Genomic DNA, 17,249 nt, shown 5'->3' on the forward strand with positions numbered 1-17,249 from the left:
GACCACCTAGCTACATAATACACACACTGAAAACACTAATCATCATCATCACTGAGCTCAACTTAAGCTACAGTCTCACCAACTCCTATACTAGAGCTCACCAACTATAACACACTGTTTTAGTTTGCATTAGTACAGGGTTCCCAGACTCCATTCCTGGATATATACTGGGTGTGCAGGCTTTTGCTCAAATCCTTGCCGTAATCTAAAATATACAGTACCAGTCAAAAGTTTGGAAACACCTACTCATTCAAGGGTTTTTCTTTGTTTTTACTATTTTCTACATTGTAGAATAATAGTGAAGACATCAAAACTATGAAATAACACATATGGGATCATGTAGTAACCAAAACAGTGTTAAATAAATCAAAATATATTTTAGGTTGTCAAAGTAGCCACCCTTTGCCTTGATGACAGCTTTGCACACTCTTGGCATTCTCTCAACAAGCTTCTTGAGTTAGACATCTGGAATGCATTTCAATTAAAAGGTGTGCCTTGTTGAAAGTTCATTTGTGGAATTTCTTTCCTTCTTAATGTGTTTGAGACAATCAGTGGTGTTGTGACAAGGTAGGGTTGGTATACAGAAGATAGCCCTATTTGGTAAAAGACCAAGTCCATATTATGGGAAGAACAGCTCAAACAAGCAAGGAGAAACGACAGTCTATCATTACTTCAAGAAATGATGCTCAGTCAATCCCGAAAATGTCAAGAACTTTGAAAGTTTCTTCAAATGCAGTCACATAGGCCTCCATACTCCATTTTGCTTGTATCAATTCCCATTTCCAAAGAGCGTCTCTTGTCCGGATACCAAAGACTCGCTGCTCCAAACATATTCAAATGTTTATGTCCTATATTGCAAAATCAACGGTGCATAGGCCTATATCTTTCTCATCAGAGTGTGCAGCTGAATGCTAGAAACACTCGGCTACTCGGTTTGTTGTTTTTGACTAAATTTGAGTATAAATACTGCACTTGTTTTTGCACGGATTCTGTAAAGACTTTAGCTTTTATCAGGTAGGACCACTATTTCGTGTCCCAGAAGTCCCGCAAACTGAGAGTTTGAAGCCTGCTTGACAAAGCCTCTAAAGTTGGCTAGCTTGCTATGAGCTGCTAGCTAAGCTGGTAGCCATCAAGCTAACTAAGATAGCTGCTTAGATCTTCCTGATTTGGGACTGCCTCTTCTCATGAGGAAGAGATGAGTGCTTCCTGCATTGTAGGAGTTATGTTTACTATGCTCTTTTCCGGGACACTGGACGACCAGATTTTCAATGCAACAACTGCCGATTTGCGGAGGACTATAGGACCGAGCTGTCTACCCTAAGCAAACAAATCTCGGCATTGCACAATTTGCTGGTGAAACCACGGCCGCCTACCTTCTCCTTCTCTACACCTCAGGCTGGACTTCGTTCTGATATGCTAAGAGTATCACAGCCATGTCACCACTCTGTGACTGACTGACCAGTGCTTCTCCCCACTTGTGGAAATTGGAACAGGGCCGACTAACTGATTCTAGCTCTGAAAGACTCTAAAAAGCAACCGATTAATTCAGGCCATGTACCATCACTGGGCCACGGCTGCAAAAGATTCAGCAGACTACTGGCATTACACATCTGGCTAAAAGACTGCTGTAACTCTTTTGGCATAACTTTCATAGACAACTTGGATACCTTTTGGCGAAAGATGCTCTACAGGAATGACAGAGTCCATCCAAATCCTCTTGGTGCCTAGACCCTGTCTACGCATTTCACCTTGAAACAATGACTTATCAGTGACTCAAGCCCTGGAAACCCCTGGGAATACAGACATGCATCTGTTGGTCACAGATACCTTAACAAATATGGGCCTCAGAATGTCCCTCAGGATCTCATCAAAACATTTTTGCGCATTTCAAATTGCCATCGATAAAATGCAATTGTGCTTGTTGTCCATAGTTTATGCCTGCCCATACCATAACCCCACTGCCACCATGGGTCACTCTGTTCACAACGTTGACATCAGCAAACCTCTTGCCCACACGATGCCATACATGTGGTCTGCAGTTATGAGGCTGGTTGTACGTACTGCTAAATTTTCTAAAACAACATTGGAGGCGGCTTAAGGTAGAGAAATTAACATAAGATTATCTGGAAACAGCTCTGGTGGACATTCCTGCAGTCAGCATGCCAATTGCACGCTTCCACAACTTGAGACATCTGTGGCATTGTTTTGTGTGACAAAACTACACATTGTACTGGCCTTTATTGTCCCCTGCACAAGTTTCACTTGTGTAATGATCATGCTGTTTAATCAGATTCTTGATATGCCACACCTGTCTGCCAAGATAATCCATCCACCTAAGGCAACATTTTCACTAACAGGGATGATTGGCACACAATTTGAGAGAAATAAAGCTTTTTGTGCATATGGAATATTTCTCTGATCTTTTATTTCAGCACATGAAACATTGGACCTACACTTTACATGTTGTGTTTATATTTTTGTTCCGCGAACATTGTCCCAGGAGTGTAGGCAGTCGAAGTAAATAACAGAATTGATGTTCCTCTAACTCCCCTGAATGCCTCTTTCAATCCTACACTGAGGCGGTTTGCACTAGTATGAAGCCCACTGTGTGCAGTTCACCCTCCACTATCAGCTCAAACATAAACATCACTGTCATGTCTACATATAATATAAATAATATGCGGTTTAGCAGACGCTTTTATACCTCTCATAAGCCTCCCAGTAAAGCAATAAAAACAATCAAGCATCCCAGAAAAGCGCTAAACATAGCCCACATTAACTTCTTGGTGACAGAGGGCAGTATTGAGTAACTTGGATGAATAAGGTGCCCAGAGTAAACTGCCTGCTACTCTGTACCAGATGCTAATATATGCATATTATTAGTAGTATTGGATAGAAAACACTCTGAAGTTTCTAAAACTGTTTGAATGATGTCTGAGTATAACAGACCTCATATGGCAGGTGAAAACCTGAGACAAATCCAACCAGGAAGTGGGAAATCTGAGGTTAGTAGTTTAATTTAAGTGATTGCCTATCCAATATGCCTATCCAATATGCTGTGTCTATGGGGCCAGATTGCACTTCCCAAGGATTCCAGCAGATGTCAACAGTCTTTAGAAAGTTGTTTGAGGATTCTATTGTGGAAGGGTATCGAATAAGAGCTGTTTCAACAAGTGGACTAGGCTGAGGCCAATCAGTTGTTTACTGTGCGGTCACGCGGGCACGCCGTTCCTTCTTTTTCCTCTGTAATGAATACGCTATTGCCCGGTTGGAATATTATTGAAGATTTATTATAAAAAGATTGATTGTTAACATCATTTGACATGTTTCTACAAACTGTAATGGAACTCTTTTGACTTTTCATCTGGATTTTGCGCTCGCACATTGTGCCTTTGAAATACTGAACTAAATGCGCGAACAAAACGGTATTTGAACATAAACATGGACGTAATCGAACAAAACAAACATTTCTTGTGGGAGTTCTGGGAGTGCATTCCGACGAAGATCAGTAAGGGAAGATTTATAATGCTATTAATGACTTCTGTTGACTCCACAATTTGGCGGGTAACTGTATGGCTTGCTTTTGTGGCTGAAGGCTGTTCTCAGATGATTGAATATTGTGCATTTGCCGTAAAGCGTTTTTGAAATCTGACACAGTGGTTGCATTAAGAAGAAGTTTATCTTTAATTCTATATAAAACATGTATCTTTCATCAAAGTTTATGATGAGTATTTCTGTTATTTGATGTGGCTTTCGCCCGAAAAGCCTTTTTGAAATCGGACACTGTGGTTGGATTAACGAGAAGTGTATCTTTAAACTGGTGTAAAATACTTGTAATGGTTGAGGAATTTTAATTTTGAGATTTCTGTTGTTTTGAATTTGGCGCCCTGCAATTTCACTGGCTGTTGGCAAGGTGGGACGCTAGCTTCCCGAACGATCCCAGAGAGGTTAACATACAGAGTATACCAAACATTAGAAACACCTTCCTAATAATGACTTGCACACAAGAGGTTCATTTGCATATATGAGATCAAGAGATTTTGTAGTGAAGTTAGTTAGTTGAAGATGTTTGCTGGTCAGCGGAGTGTACATAACATGGCGCTGACAGAGAGGTTTACACTACAGTAAATACTACAGCAATGTTCCCAAAAACACTTCAGTAAATACTACAGCAATGTTCCCAAAAACACTACAGTAAATACTACAGCAATGTTCCCAAAAACACTACAGTATACTACAGTAAATACCAAAGTATACTACACTACAGTCTGCAAAAAGACTACAGTAAATACTACAGTCCGCAAAAAACTACATTAATTACTAGTATATTATTAGTATATATTACTCTTTATTTACTACTGTATAAATACTATAGTTAACTGTAAATATATAGTATACTGCAATAAATACTACAGTACTACAGACTATTTTTAATGTGGTATATTGTTTGGGCTAAAGGAGGTTGGTTGTGGACCTTCAAATGGGCATCTTTAATTTGTCATGTCTGCTACTGCAATCATTCAGGTGAAAAACATTTGATAATCAAAATCAATTCCTATGTAGTAGGAATCATTATCATGTTTTCTGTGTCTGAGGACAGTGATTACTTACTACTGAGTCACTGGCTGCTTGCTGAGTGTTTTCTCTTTGTTGATTTAGGATTATTATCATGTTTTCTGTGTCTGAGGACAGTGATTACTTACTACTGAGTCACTGGCTGCTTGCTGAGTGTTTTCTCTTTGTTGATTTAGGATTATTATCATGTTTTCTGTGTCTGAGGACAGTGATTACTTACTACTGAGTCACTGGCTGCTTGCTGAGTGTTTTGCTACTATGTGTGCAAGATTGTAAAAGTACATTCTGAAAAAATGGGTACCATTGTCAGTTACGATTGCAATTGCTTGCCAGTGCACTTCCGGTTTGACTGAAATCAGGACCTACACTAGTCTGTGACACTTTCTTAAGCATGGTGTTAGTGGCATATTGATTAACTAGTCAGAAATTACCCAAAGTGTCGATATTTAGCTGTCTATTCACCTAGCTATATCTAGACGTACTTAAGTATTAATTGTATTTATACTAAAAGAAACCTTGGTTTGACCAGAACCAAGAATCATTAGTACTGCGCTCACCCCTAGTATTCATTCAATAACTTCAAATGTTTCCACTCTCCATGGTTTGTACGTACCTTTCTTCAGGGCTATGGTTACTTTTGATCGACAATACATTGTAAGTGTGCGTTAAGAATCAGAGCAATGCATTAAATTAAATCTCACTCACACTTGATCAAGACACTAGCAGTATTTTATTGAATCACTGAGCTTTCAAATAACAGTTGTTGCCTTACCGTAAAGGATAATCCATGATGTTTTGATCCATATCTACGTTGGAAAAATACCTTTGTGTGTCTATTTGTTGCTGATGTAGATTGTGTCCATACCCCCACCTCCCCTCCCTTCTCAAAGAGTGTTTCCTATAGAAATGTGATGATATTTTTTTTACAATTGAGCTCTTTTTTTGAGTTTGGATTGATTTTGTTGTGTTTTCTTTTCCTCATTTGTGTATCCCTCACGATTAAAAAGAGCACAGTCACACGATCACTGCCTGTCTTATTTTGATTCACTTCTTGGTAGCCCTGGTCGTTGTACTGACTTTGATTTGCTGCTTAATGTTCTGTTTAAGCTCAAATATTTTCCCCTGTTTCCACTCATCTGTCTGTTATTTAGTTGACAAAACTCTCTCAATTCAATGTAATTGAAATGGGCTCTCTCTCTCCCTTCTCTCTAGCCATGTTTCTGTCTCTCACTCTTTTTGGGATTTGCAGTGTGGTCTGGTCATTAATCCCTGAAGTCCAGGACAAGTGTAACTATTCTGGGGGTAATGGCTCTTCTAAAGCCCCTTTGTGAAACAGTCTAGCATAGTGTCTCTTGGACCATTCTCACCCCACACAGATCCTGTTGGCATGGGTCCATATCAGAAGAGCGGCAAGACCCAGATATTCAGGTATGCTATCTATAGTATATTCTTGAGTTTATACAGTACGGGTGGCATTTCCTTCGCACATCTGAACCAACAAAATTACAGGTTTTACTAAGTTCAGCAAAGCTAGGCTGATGCTAAAAGCCAAGCTAGGCTAACGCTAACTAACTTCAAAAGTCCTCGTTAAGTTGAAGTGACACTTGAGTGACCCATCGACTAAAATGTGTTGACTCAGATTTCCCTTCAGTGTTTTATTACAAGAATCTACACATTTTGACACATTTTTACAGTTTAATAAAAACAAGGTTATGTTTGTGTAGAATCCTCTACAGTGCTGTCTTTATTGGATATTTTGAATGCTTTTAATGCGAAACCTATGAACAGTCTCAATATTTGAAACGGCCAGCGTTATTGAGGCTCGAATGCCAAAACAGTGTAAACTAATGCAGATATTGAACAACCCAGCAAATAACGAGTCATATCAATTCACATTCACGTGTGAACAATGAAATACAAATGTTTAGCTTTCGCTCAGTAGTTAAAAGAACAAGGAAATATGTGCAGTCGTATTTTCTGTTTACAGTTCATATTTGTGTCACGCTTTTCTCTAAGAGATTTGATGGAACTCATGCCTGTTATTCTTCAATTGGTCTTGCTGAGATTTGATGTTTGCATTAAGAAACAGTGAAGGAAACATGTTTCATACGAGACAGTCAGAGTATGACAATGTTTGAGAATGGGACAAGAAGATAAAGGCATAGTGGAGTTTGGCTTACTTTTGTCATTTCCAGTCACATACAGTACCCTATAATTTTGGTGAAAGGAACAATTTTAAGCCAAACTCCAAATAAGGACAGATTAATTTACTGTACCATCGCAGGCTTTATCACAGATATCTACAGCACCAGTTTGAGTGCCATAAAAAAATGTATTCTAAATCAGAAACTTTCATCAAGTTATCTAGCTGCTCAGATACACGGTTGTCTTATCCTATGTTTGGAAACAAAAGTGAGCATGCCGCGTTAAGACGTCTAACCAAAATTGGGTGGAAGAGTTCTCTCTGTGAGGTACTTAAAAAGTCAACCTATAATCAAATATAAAATTATAATCAAACAACCAAAATTTGTTGATTGGGATTGTAGAATGTGACAGAACGATTTCTCGTAAGGCTTCATTTATTCTACAAAATGCATACACTGCCATTTTTGCACTGGTTGTAGAACTGTGTAACTTTGAGTGCATAGAGATACCACAATTTCACACATTGAGGATAAATGAGTCTTAGGAGCAGAGTTTTGGGGGGAGGAAACATGTCCTTACCAGGCAGTGCATCATGGGGTATATTGTTTGCTAGCAGAGACTAAAGTTAGCTGACGTTTGTAGTGGCTGTTTAAAGAACCATGGATTACAGTTTCTCTTGAACCATAGACTGTAAAATACTGAACCTCCCCTTTAAGATTGTTGCCCTACCTAGAGTAAAAATGTTTTTCAAACATGAACCAAAAAGTGTAAGGGTGGGGGTAGTGGGTGCCCACTGTTCATGTATTTCTTAAAAAAGAAAAGTCCATCCAGTCCATCTTCAACGCTCGATCGAATGGCATATGCCAGTGTTACACTGGAGCCTCCTCTGTCTATCGGAGACCAAAGGTTGTCCTTGGACCTTTGACTTCCCGCCCAGTCTTTCAATGACGTTGGAACGCCCCCACCACCAACCGGGATGCTCCTTCAGACATCCAACTCAATTCTTTACCAACCACCCCGCACTGCCCACCCCCACTTCTCCAACCTCTACTCCCTCCCCAAGATCCTCCAAACTACTCACACATAAGATTAGGGCAAACAAAACACAAAAATACGGCACCACTGGGCCAGTAACATATTCATCCAGCAGGGGGCAGCAGCTCATGTCGTCTCCCCTGTGTCTCCCTCCAGCGAGCTAGACCGACTATAGAGTCTATTGTCTCAGTGAGTCTTGCGCACCTGCCAGCAGTGCTGTGCTCTCAGATGAGCTTTTGCAGATTTTTGCGTGACGCAGCCTAGCCACATGTCCCGAGCACAGTTCTTGGATCAGATCTAGACTGATCAGATGAGTTTCCCCTCAGGGGGGACATTAAGCATGCTGTCCGTTTCCAGGCGCCCCCCGGCCACCTCCTGAGCGCTGGGGCTGTAGGATCCCCCCGACTGGCGCTTCTTGCGGGCTGTGAACACCATCAAGGTGAGGTGATGACTGCTAGCAGAGCACCAAGGCACACCAGGGGGATGGCTATCACCAGCCACGGCACCCGCTCTTTCTGGGGCTGTTACTGCAAGGAGAAAACAAGCAAGGAACCAAGGGAGAAATGTCAGTGATGAGTGACTAATTTTAAAATTACCGTAATGCTAAAAATATACATTACATATCTTAATAGTCTTCATGAATAAACCAATATAAATCCAGAGATTTGAATGAATAACTATAAATGCATTGGAAAGACAATAATATTTGTTGTTTACTAATGTTTACTAATAATTAAATATTTTTTTATTGTGTATACATAGACGATGAAATGACTTGGAAGAGGAGGAGAAGAATGAAGAAGTCAATAGTTCTTACTTTTGTATGGCAGAATGGGCCGCTGTAGCCAGGTAGGCACACACACCAGAACATATTGAGTCGATCGATACAGGATCCACCATTCCGACAGGGGTTAGACTTTATCTCTGTTTCACGCCTGAGGAGGAAAACACAATGAGGACATTTTAAACAGACAGAACAAGCATGATATTCATTTTATTTTATTTCACCTTTATTTAACCAGGTAGGCTAGTTGAGAACAAGTTCTCATTTGCAACTGCGACCTGGCCAAGATAAAGCATAGCAGTGTGAACAGACAACACAGAGTTACACATGGAGTAAACAATTAACAAGTCAATAACACAGTAGGAAAAAAAGGGGAGTCTATATACATTGTGTGCAAAAGGCATGAGGAAGTAGGCGAATAATTACAATTTTGCAGATTAACACTGGAGTGATAAATGATCAGATGGTCATGTACAGGTAGAGATATTGGTGTGCAAAAGAGCAGAAAAGTAAATAAATAAAAACAGTATGGGAATGAGGTAGGTAAAAATGGGTGGGCTATTTACCGATAGACTATGTACAGCTGCAGCGATCGGTTAGCTGCTCAGATAGCAGATGTTTGAAGTTGGTGAGGGAGATAAAAGTCTCCAACTTCAGCGATTTTTCAATTCGTTCCAGTCACAGGCAGCAGAGAACTGGAACGAAAGGCGGCCAAATGAGGTGTTGGCTTTAGGGATGATCAGTGAGATACACCTGCTGGAGCGCGTGCTACGGATGGGTGTTGCCATCGTGACCAGTGAACTGAGATAAGGCGGAGCTTTACCTAGCATGGACTTGTAGATGACCTGGAGCCAGTGGGTCTGGCGACGAATATGTAGCGAGGGCCAGCCGACTAGAGCATACAAGTCGCAGTGGTGAGTGGTATAAGGTGCTTTAGTGACAAAACGGATGGCACTGTGATAAACTGCATCCAGTTTGCTGAGTAGAGTGTTGGAAGCAATTTTGTAGATGACATCGCCGAAGTCGAGGATCGGTAGGATAGTCAGTTTTACTAGGGTAAGTTTGGCGGCGTGAGTGAAGGAGGCTTTGTTGCGGAATAGAAAGCCGACTCTTGATTTGATTTTCGATTGGAGATGTTTGATATGAGTCTGGAAGGAGAGTTTACAGTCTAGCCAGACACCTAGGTACTTATAGATGTCCACATATTCAAGGTCGGAACCATCCAGGGTGGTGATGCTGGTCAGGCGTGCGGGTGCAGGCAGCGAACGGTTGAAAAGCATGCATTTGGTTTTACTAGCGTTTAAGAGCAGTTGGAGGCCACGGAAGGAGTCCTGTATGGCATTGAAGCTCGTTTGGAGGTTAGAATAGCACAGTGTCCAAGGACGGGCCGGAAGTATATAGAATGGTGTCGTCTGCGTTGAGGTGGATCAGGGAATCGCCCGCAGCAAGAGCAACATCATTGATATATACAGAGAAAAGAGTCAGCCCGAGGATTGAACTCTGTCTGCAAAGTAATTGGTGAACCAGGCAAGGCAGTCATCCGAAAAACCGAGGCTACTGAGTCTGCCGATAAGAATATGGTGATTGACAGAGTCGAAAGCCTTGGCAAGGTCGATGATGACGGCTGCACAGTACTGTCTTTTATCGATGGCGGTTATGATATACAGTGGGGTCTGAAATGATTGACACCCTTGATAAAAATTTGTGAAAATTACTGTATAAAATAAATTATTCAAATACCTTTTGTATATTGTTGGGAAATTATTTTATTCTAATACAATTGCTCAGAGAACGAGATATTGTTTAACAAGTAATACTTTTCTTCTCTCAAAAAGGTACTGTAGTGGGTCATAATTTCCAATGCCTTTCAATACTTCACCTTTCAATGATAATGGCACTGAACCTTTTTCTAAAATGTTTTATGAGATTGGAGAACACGTTGGGAGGGATCTTAGACCATTCCTCCATACAGAATCTTCCCAGATCCTTGATATCATTTGTCTGTGCTGGAAGTGCCAATGCCGTTTTTTAAACTCCCGACGGTGCTATGGTCAGATGACATGACATGAAAATCATCTAGCAAGACAATAACCGCAAGCACTAATCAAAATCCGCAAAGAAATCAATATTTTTCTCCAGACTTTAACCCCATTGAAAACGTATGGTTTGAATTGAAGAGGGCAGTGCATTGTGGGGTATATTTTTTGATAGCGGAAACTAAAGTTTGCTGAAGTTTGTAGTGGCTGTTTAAAGAAAACCAAACCATGGAAACCATTTCCACGTACGGGAACATAAGAGCAGACAAAGGATATCAAGGATCTGGAAAGATTCTGTATGGAGGAAGGGTCTAGGATCCCTCTCAATGTGTTCTCCAACCTCATAAAACATTTTAGAAAAAGTTTCAGTGTTGTTATCCTCACAAGGAAAGGGTGCCAATAATTTTGACCACTATTTTTTAAAAGATTTTGTTAGTGCTAGCTGTGCCACTAGAGATTCTGGGTTCGAGTCCAGGCTCTGTCGCAGCCGGCCGCGACCGGGAGACCCATGGAGCGGCACACAATTGGCCAGCGTCGTCCGGGTTAGGGGAGGGTTTGGCCGGCAGGGATGTCCTTGTTCCATCGAGCACTAGCGACTCCTGTGGCGGGCCGGGCGCAGCGCACACTGACAAGGTCGCCAGGTGTACAGCGTTTCCTCCGACACATTGGTGTGCCTGGCTTCCGGGTTAAGTGGGCATTGTGTCAAGAAGCAGTGCAGCTTGGTTGGGTTTCGGGGGACACACGGCTCTCGACCTTCGCCTCTCCCGAGTCCGTACGGGAGCTGCAGCGATGAGACGAGACTGTAACTACCAATTGGATCCCACTAAATTGGGTAAAAAAAATATAAAAAATGTATGTCTTTCTCTAAGAAATTGTATTAGTATAAAATAATATGATTTCCCCATTATTTTGAGCATACAATATAGCTCAGTATGTATTATTTATTTTATAGTATTTTTTGCTAATCTTTATCAAAGGTGCCAATAATTATATTTATATATATATATATATATTCTGGTATCCATCCCTACAGTACCATACCAAGCAGTGTTTCCCAAACTGTGGTACACTGTAATGGCTGATTTGTAAACAGCTGTGTTATTTTGTGCATACAAATTTAAAATGTGTCGCTCTCTATTGAGAGGAGCTCCGAGAACTTACCTCTCCCCTGCGAAACCGGGCACACAGAAACATTTGGCCCCCCACAGCCCGTCATGGCAGATTCCATTTTCACACTGACTATCCTCTTCGCACATCAATGGCAGGTAGGTCCACCTGTGGGTAATGTACAGAATTACACCCTCTTCACAATGGTGACTCAAAGCCTTGAAAACTACCCAATGTCCACAATAGGTATTCTAGTGAAGGGTTCCTGTTCATCAAAAAATATTGAATCATGCAACTTATATTTATAATATCTGTTTTTCACTTCAATTAGGTATGCTGTATTTGATATGATAGGTTAAGCAACTCAATATAAAACTTGGTATAAAACCTAAATATGTGCTAGCTAGATACAAATGATGTGAGAATCTATTATTCCACATCAATGGTCCCTGACCACTTACTGTGACACTAATTGGTTGGCATAAAGAGGCTCCTCACTGGCAGAGTGGGCCGGCAAAGTAATCTGTGCACTCACATCCACACAGGTGCCCCCGTTTTCACAGCTGTGTTCCTCGCACTTATTCAGGTCCTCCTCGCAGGTATCACCCCCGAACCCCGGGTCACATGCGCACTTGAAACCTGCCAACTCATCAGTGCAGATGCAATAGACGCAGGGCCCGGACACGCACTCATCTGTGTGCACCTCGCACTGCACTCCCTCCCAACCCGGCTTGCATACTCAGTCAAACTTGTTAAAGAGATCCTTGCACGAAGCTCCGTTCCGGCAGTGGTCCAAATGGCATACATCAGCACTCATACAATCCGTTTGGATATCCTTGTCGCCTGTTCTGTGGAAGCGGGCAGGCTGCAGCGGGTGTTGGGCATCCACAAATGGTAGATAGACCCCAGCGACTCGCATGGCGCCCAGGCAGCCCAAGAAGCTCTCGCCGATAGCAACCTCTGCCCCTACCTCGTTGAGGAAGTGCAGGACACCCGCCTCCTCAGGGGTGCTGCTGGAGTCGGTGATGCCATCCACGGTGATAACCCAGTGGGAAGTCTCGCTGTTCGGGCATGGATATGTGCAAGCGGTGCCATCGGCCCCATGGCGCACGTCAGAGAAGGTCAGCACCTCCACACTGAGCCTCCCATGGATCTCAACAAGGATCGAGGAGTCCAGCAGTCCCATCAGCAGGAGCTTCAGAACAGCACAGTCTTCTCTGAGCGGGTGCAGAGCTCCAGGTACTTGGGTCAGCGGCAAGACCAGGGAACCCTCTGCACTGAGCTGCACTGGGTTGATCTCGAAGGTAGTGTTGGTCACACCTGAGGGTTAACAGACAGGTTAGACATTAGACAACAAAAAACTCACTATATAACGTAAACTCACTCCATTCCGTACAAATGTGCACAACCGCGACATTCAAACGAGGCTGCAAAGAAAACTAATGGGACTGTAGTGACTGTTTTGACTTCAAAATCGGGGGTGTGAACTACGTTTCTATTCAAGCGTTGATCAGCATGGCTCTATAGTATTGGAGAAAAGTTGAAAAAAACGGACCCTCTGTTACATCATGACGTGTGATGCCGTAACTTACAGCACACTTAAAGCAACTATTTCTGTCTTAAAATCTCTCTCCACCAGGTGTAGCACTTCTCTCATCATTTAAAAACAAGAAATGGACAGTGACGGGGGTAAGGGGGATACCGACTCATTTTTTCCTTCATCACTGCAAGCATCATGACTCTCAAAGCCGCTGTTCACTTCTGAAGATCACTTTAGCACCGCACTAAATGCCCGATTCAAATTCAACACAAACCTTCAAATAGGTATGTAATGACACATTATATAAACTCTTTATCGTGTTTTATTTACATTTTAGAGGCAATAAGGTGATAAATTGGACAGATCGAGTGAAAAAAATAAGTTTTCCCACACGATATCTGTCCTTCTCATGAGTTTTTCTTCCCCACCCGCCATTTTTAAAAAGACTCGACGGAGCTCATTGCCTTCTTGAATTATGCAGAAACGGGCAGCGGGAGCTCATGTCATTGATTTTGTTGGAAAGGGGAGAAATTGTGCTTTATAATGGTATTGACATTACGTTTTTGGGGCGCTAAAATAAGGTAAATTGTACAGACCAGGCGATGTACAAAAGTGAGTGAGTTTACGTTATATAATATACTAATAAACCTATCTAATATACATTTTGTGCGTGTGGGAATTGTTTCATTCATGCAAAGACAGATACACACATTTTTATTTATTTTTAAGGCTTTTGCAAGAAAGCAAATGTGAAGAAACCCTAAAGCGCTTTTCTGACAGCCAGCAGAATATTGCAGAGTACTCCCCTAGTACACTACTTGTCACCCTAGTCACACACAAGGCGACAGCACACAGTCTATGCGAAAGTCGGTGGTGATAATAGCAACAAAATAAACAAAAGAATATCACTATAAAACCCTAATCATGCATACAAACGTAATTACATACAACAGCAATTGTTAATCCAAAAATGGATTAACAATCATTTTTATTGTTAAACGTAACTCTGTAAACTGATAGTATTAGCCACCTAGCTAGCTAGTGGGCAAGTTAGCTGGTCCTGCTGTTGTTTCGTTCCCCACCCCGTCCAGTGATGCCAACTTAGCAATTTTATTTACTTTTCAGACTATCCTGGCAACTTCTATTTCAAACAGCACCTAGCAACAAATTTTGCTACTTTTAAAAATGTATTTGGAACTTTTAGCAACTTTTGAACAGTGACTCAAACACTAAAATGCATGCATTTTCCCTCTAAATGACACAAAACTATTTTCTCTGTCACACACACCTGGCTGCAAAAATACATTGTGAGTGACGTCAGCAGCAGGCGCTCAGCTCGTGCACAGGCAGCAGAAGGCCAGCAGCAATTTCAACAAATTGCAAATCATTGTACGGGTTCGACTTGCCAAACCCAATGAATATAGTTGGTCACGAATGCTTGAACTTACAACATCAATCAACATGTCTCAGTCAAAATTGTACAGCCAGAAGTACAGAAAAGAGTCGGAGTCTGTACCTGAACAAATGTAAAATCATATTTTTTGTCGAGATTGGCCAGTCAATTTGAGCAACGTTATTGTGTATTCTCCGTAATGACGTAGACTTACGTTATCACACAATGACATCACAACGTCATTTAGCAACTTTTAGCAACAAATCAACCTGCCTCTTAGTAACTAACCCTGAAAATTAGTTGGCAACACTGACCCCGTCCACCATGCACTGTCAGCACCCTAAGAAGTTTTGCTAGTCTTGAGTTATTTTCTTTCAACCTAAGAATTTGCTTAATATTTACTCACACTCATATCCGTCAGCCAGGTCCACACAATGGCCACCATTGACACGTGTCTCGCAGGTCTTCCTGGTGAAAGCAACACAAACACACAAAGTAATTCCATGTAGTAGTACACTCTCCTCCGTTCTGGCAATACTCCGCCTTTAGACCAAAACAACATTTAGTCCATTATAGCCCAGTCACACCCACTGACTTGTCTTCATTTGCTACTGACCATGTCTTTCCATTTTATTATTCATCTGAATTTTGATACAGTTGACATTATTTACATTTACTGCCTATGCCTAATGTCTGTAAATATTTCACTCTAATGTTGATAATCATAGGTCAGTATGGAATATTAAAACCTCTTAGAGCTACCCCCTACTTTTTTCAATTTACGCCTGAAGACATACCCAAATCTAACCGCCTGTAGCTCAGGCACAGAACCAAGGATATGCATATTCTTGGTACCATTTGAAAGAAATCAAATCAAATCAAATCAAATTTTATTTGTCACATACACATGGTTAGCAGATGTTAATGCGAGTGTAGCGAAATGCTTGTGCTTCTAGTTCCGACAATGCAGTAATAACGAGCAAGTAATCTAACTAACAATTCCAAAAAAACTACTGTCTTATACACAGTGTAAGGGGATAAAGAATATGTACATAAGGATATATGAATGAGTGATGGTACAGAGCAGCATAGGCAAGATACAGTAGATGATATCGAGTACAGTATATACATATGAGATAAGTATGTAAACCAAGTGGCATAGTTAAAGTGGCTAGTGATACATGTATTACATAAGGATGCAGTCGATGATATAGAGTACAGTATCAACGTATGCATATGAGATGAACAATGTAGGGTAAGTAACATTATATAAGGTAGCATTGTTTAAAGTGGCTAGTGATATATTTACATAATTTCCCATCAATTCCCATGATTAAAGTGGCTGGAGTAGAGTCAGTGTCATTGACAGTGTGTTGGCAGTAGCCACTCAATGTTAGTGGTGGCTGTTTAACAGTCTGATGGCCTTGAGATAGAAGCTGTTTTTCAGTCTCTCGGTCCCAGCTTTGATGCACCTGTACTGACCTCGCCTTCTGGATGACAGCGGGGTGAACAGGCAGTGGCTCGGGTGGTTGATGTCCTTGATGATCTTTATGGCCTTCCTGTAGCATCGGGTGGTGTAGGTGTCCTGGAGGGCAGGTAGTTTGCCCCGGTGATGCGTTGTGCAGACCTCACTACCCTCTGGAGAGCCTTACGGTTGAGGGCGGTGCAGTTGCCATACCAGGCGGTGATACAGCCCGCCAGGATGCTCTCGATGTGCATCTGTAGAAGTTTGTGAGTGCTTTTGGTGACAAGCCGAATTTCTTCAGCCTCCTGAGGTTGAAGATGGCGCTGCTGCGCCTTCCTCACGATGCTGTCTGTGTGAGTGGACCAATTCAGTTTGTCTGTGATGTGTATGCCGAGGAACTTAAAACTTGCTACCCTCTCCACTACTGTTCCATCGATGTGGATGGGGGTGTTCCCTCTGCTGTTTCCTGAAGTCCACAATCATCTCCTTAGTTTTGTTGACGTTGAGTGTGAGGTTATTTTCCTGACACCACACTCCGAGGGCCCTCACCTCCTCCCTGTAGGCCGTCTCTCGTTGTTGGTAATCAAGCCTACCACTGTTGTGTCAAACTTGATGATTGAGTTGGAGCGTGCATGGCCACGCAGTCGTGGGTGAACAGGGAGTACAGGAGGGGGCTCAGAACGCACCCTTGTGGGGCCCCAGGTTTTTTTTTTTTGGTCGCTGCATGTGATCCACTCGGTTACACTGGTTGTAAGGCAGAACTCAGGATCCGCATCGCGAAAAACATATTCTTGGTCGTACTGATGGTGAGTTGACGCTGATCTTATATTCAGTAGTTCTTGTCGGCTGTATGTAAAGAAACCTAAGATGACCTGGGGTACTAGTGTAAGAAATAACACGTAAAAAAAAAAAAAAACTGCATAGTTTCCTAGGAACGCGAAGCGAGGCGGCCATCTCTGTCGGCGCCGGACAAACGCCATCTCTGACGTTTGTGTAAATGTGAACTGAATGTAGGAGAATATAACACAATAGATCTGGTTTAGATAATACAATGAAAAAAAACATACGTTTTTTATTTTTATTGTTGTATCTTTAAAGTGAACAAGATAAAACAAACATTCAGATAGGATGATGGGGACAATTTCAGTGAAAAATACAAGAGGGCAACA

General features: G+C 41.8%; 1 pseudogene; it reads right to left on the bottom strand.

Moving 5' to 3' along the window:
• Nucleotides 1-8,061: 8,061 nt before the first annotated feature.
• The window catches only part of LOC112244573, a 34,029-nt pseudogene continuing 24,841 nt past the window's right edge, over nt 8,062-17,249 (bottom strand).

The sequence above is a fragment of the Oncorhynchus tshawytscha genome, linkage group LG33 (genome assembly GCF_018296145.1).
Source record: "Oncorhynchus tshawytscha isolate Ot180627B linkage group LG33, Otsh_v2.0, whole genome shotgun sequence".
Taxonomy (NCBI): domain Eukaryota; kingdom Metazoa; phylum Chordata; class Actinopteri; order Salmoniformes; family Salmonidae; genus Oncorhynchus; species Oncorhynchus tshawytscha.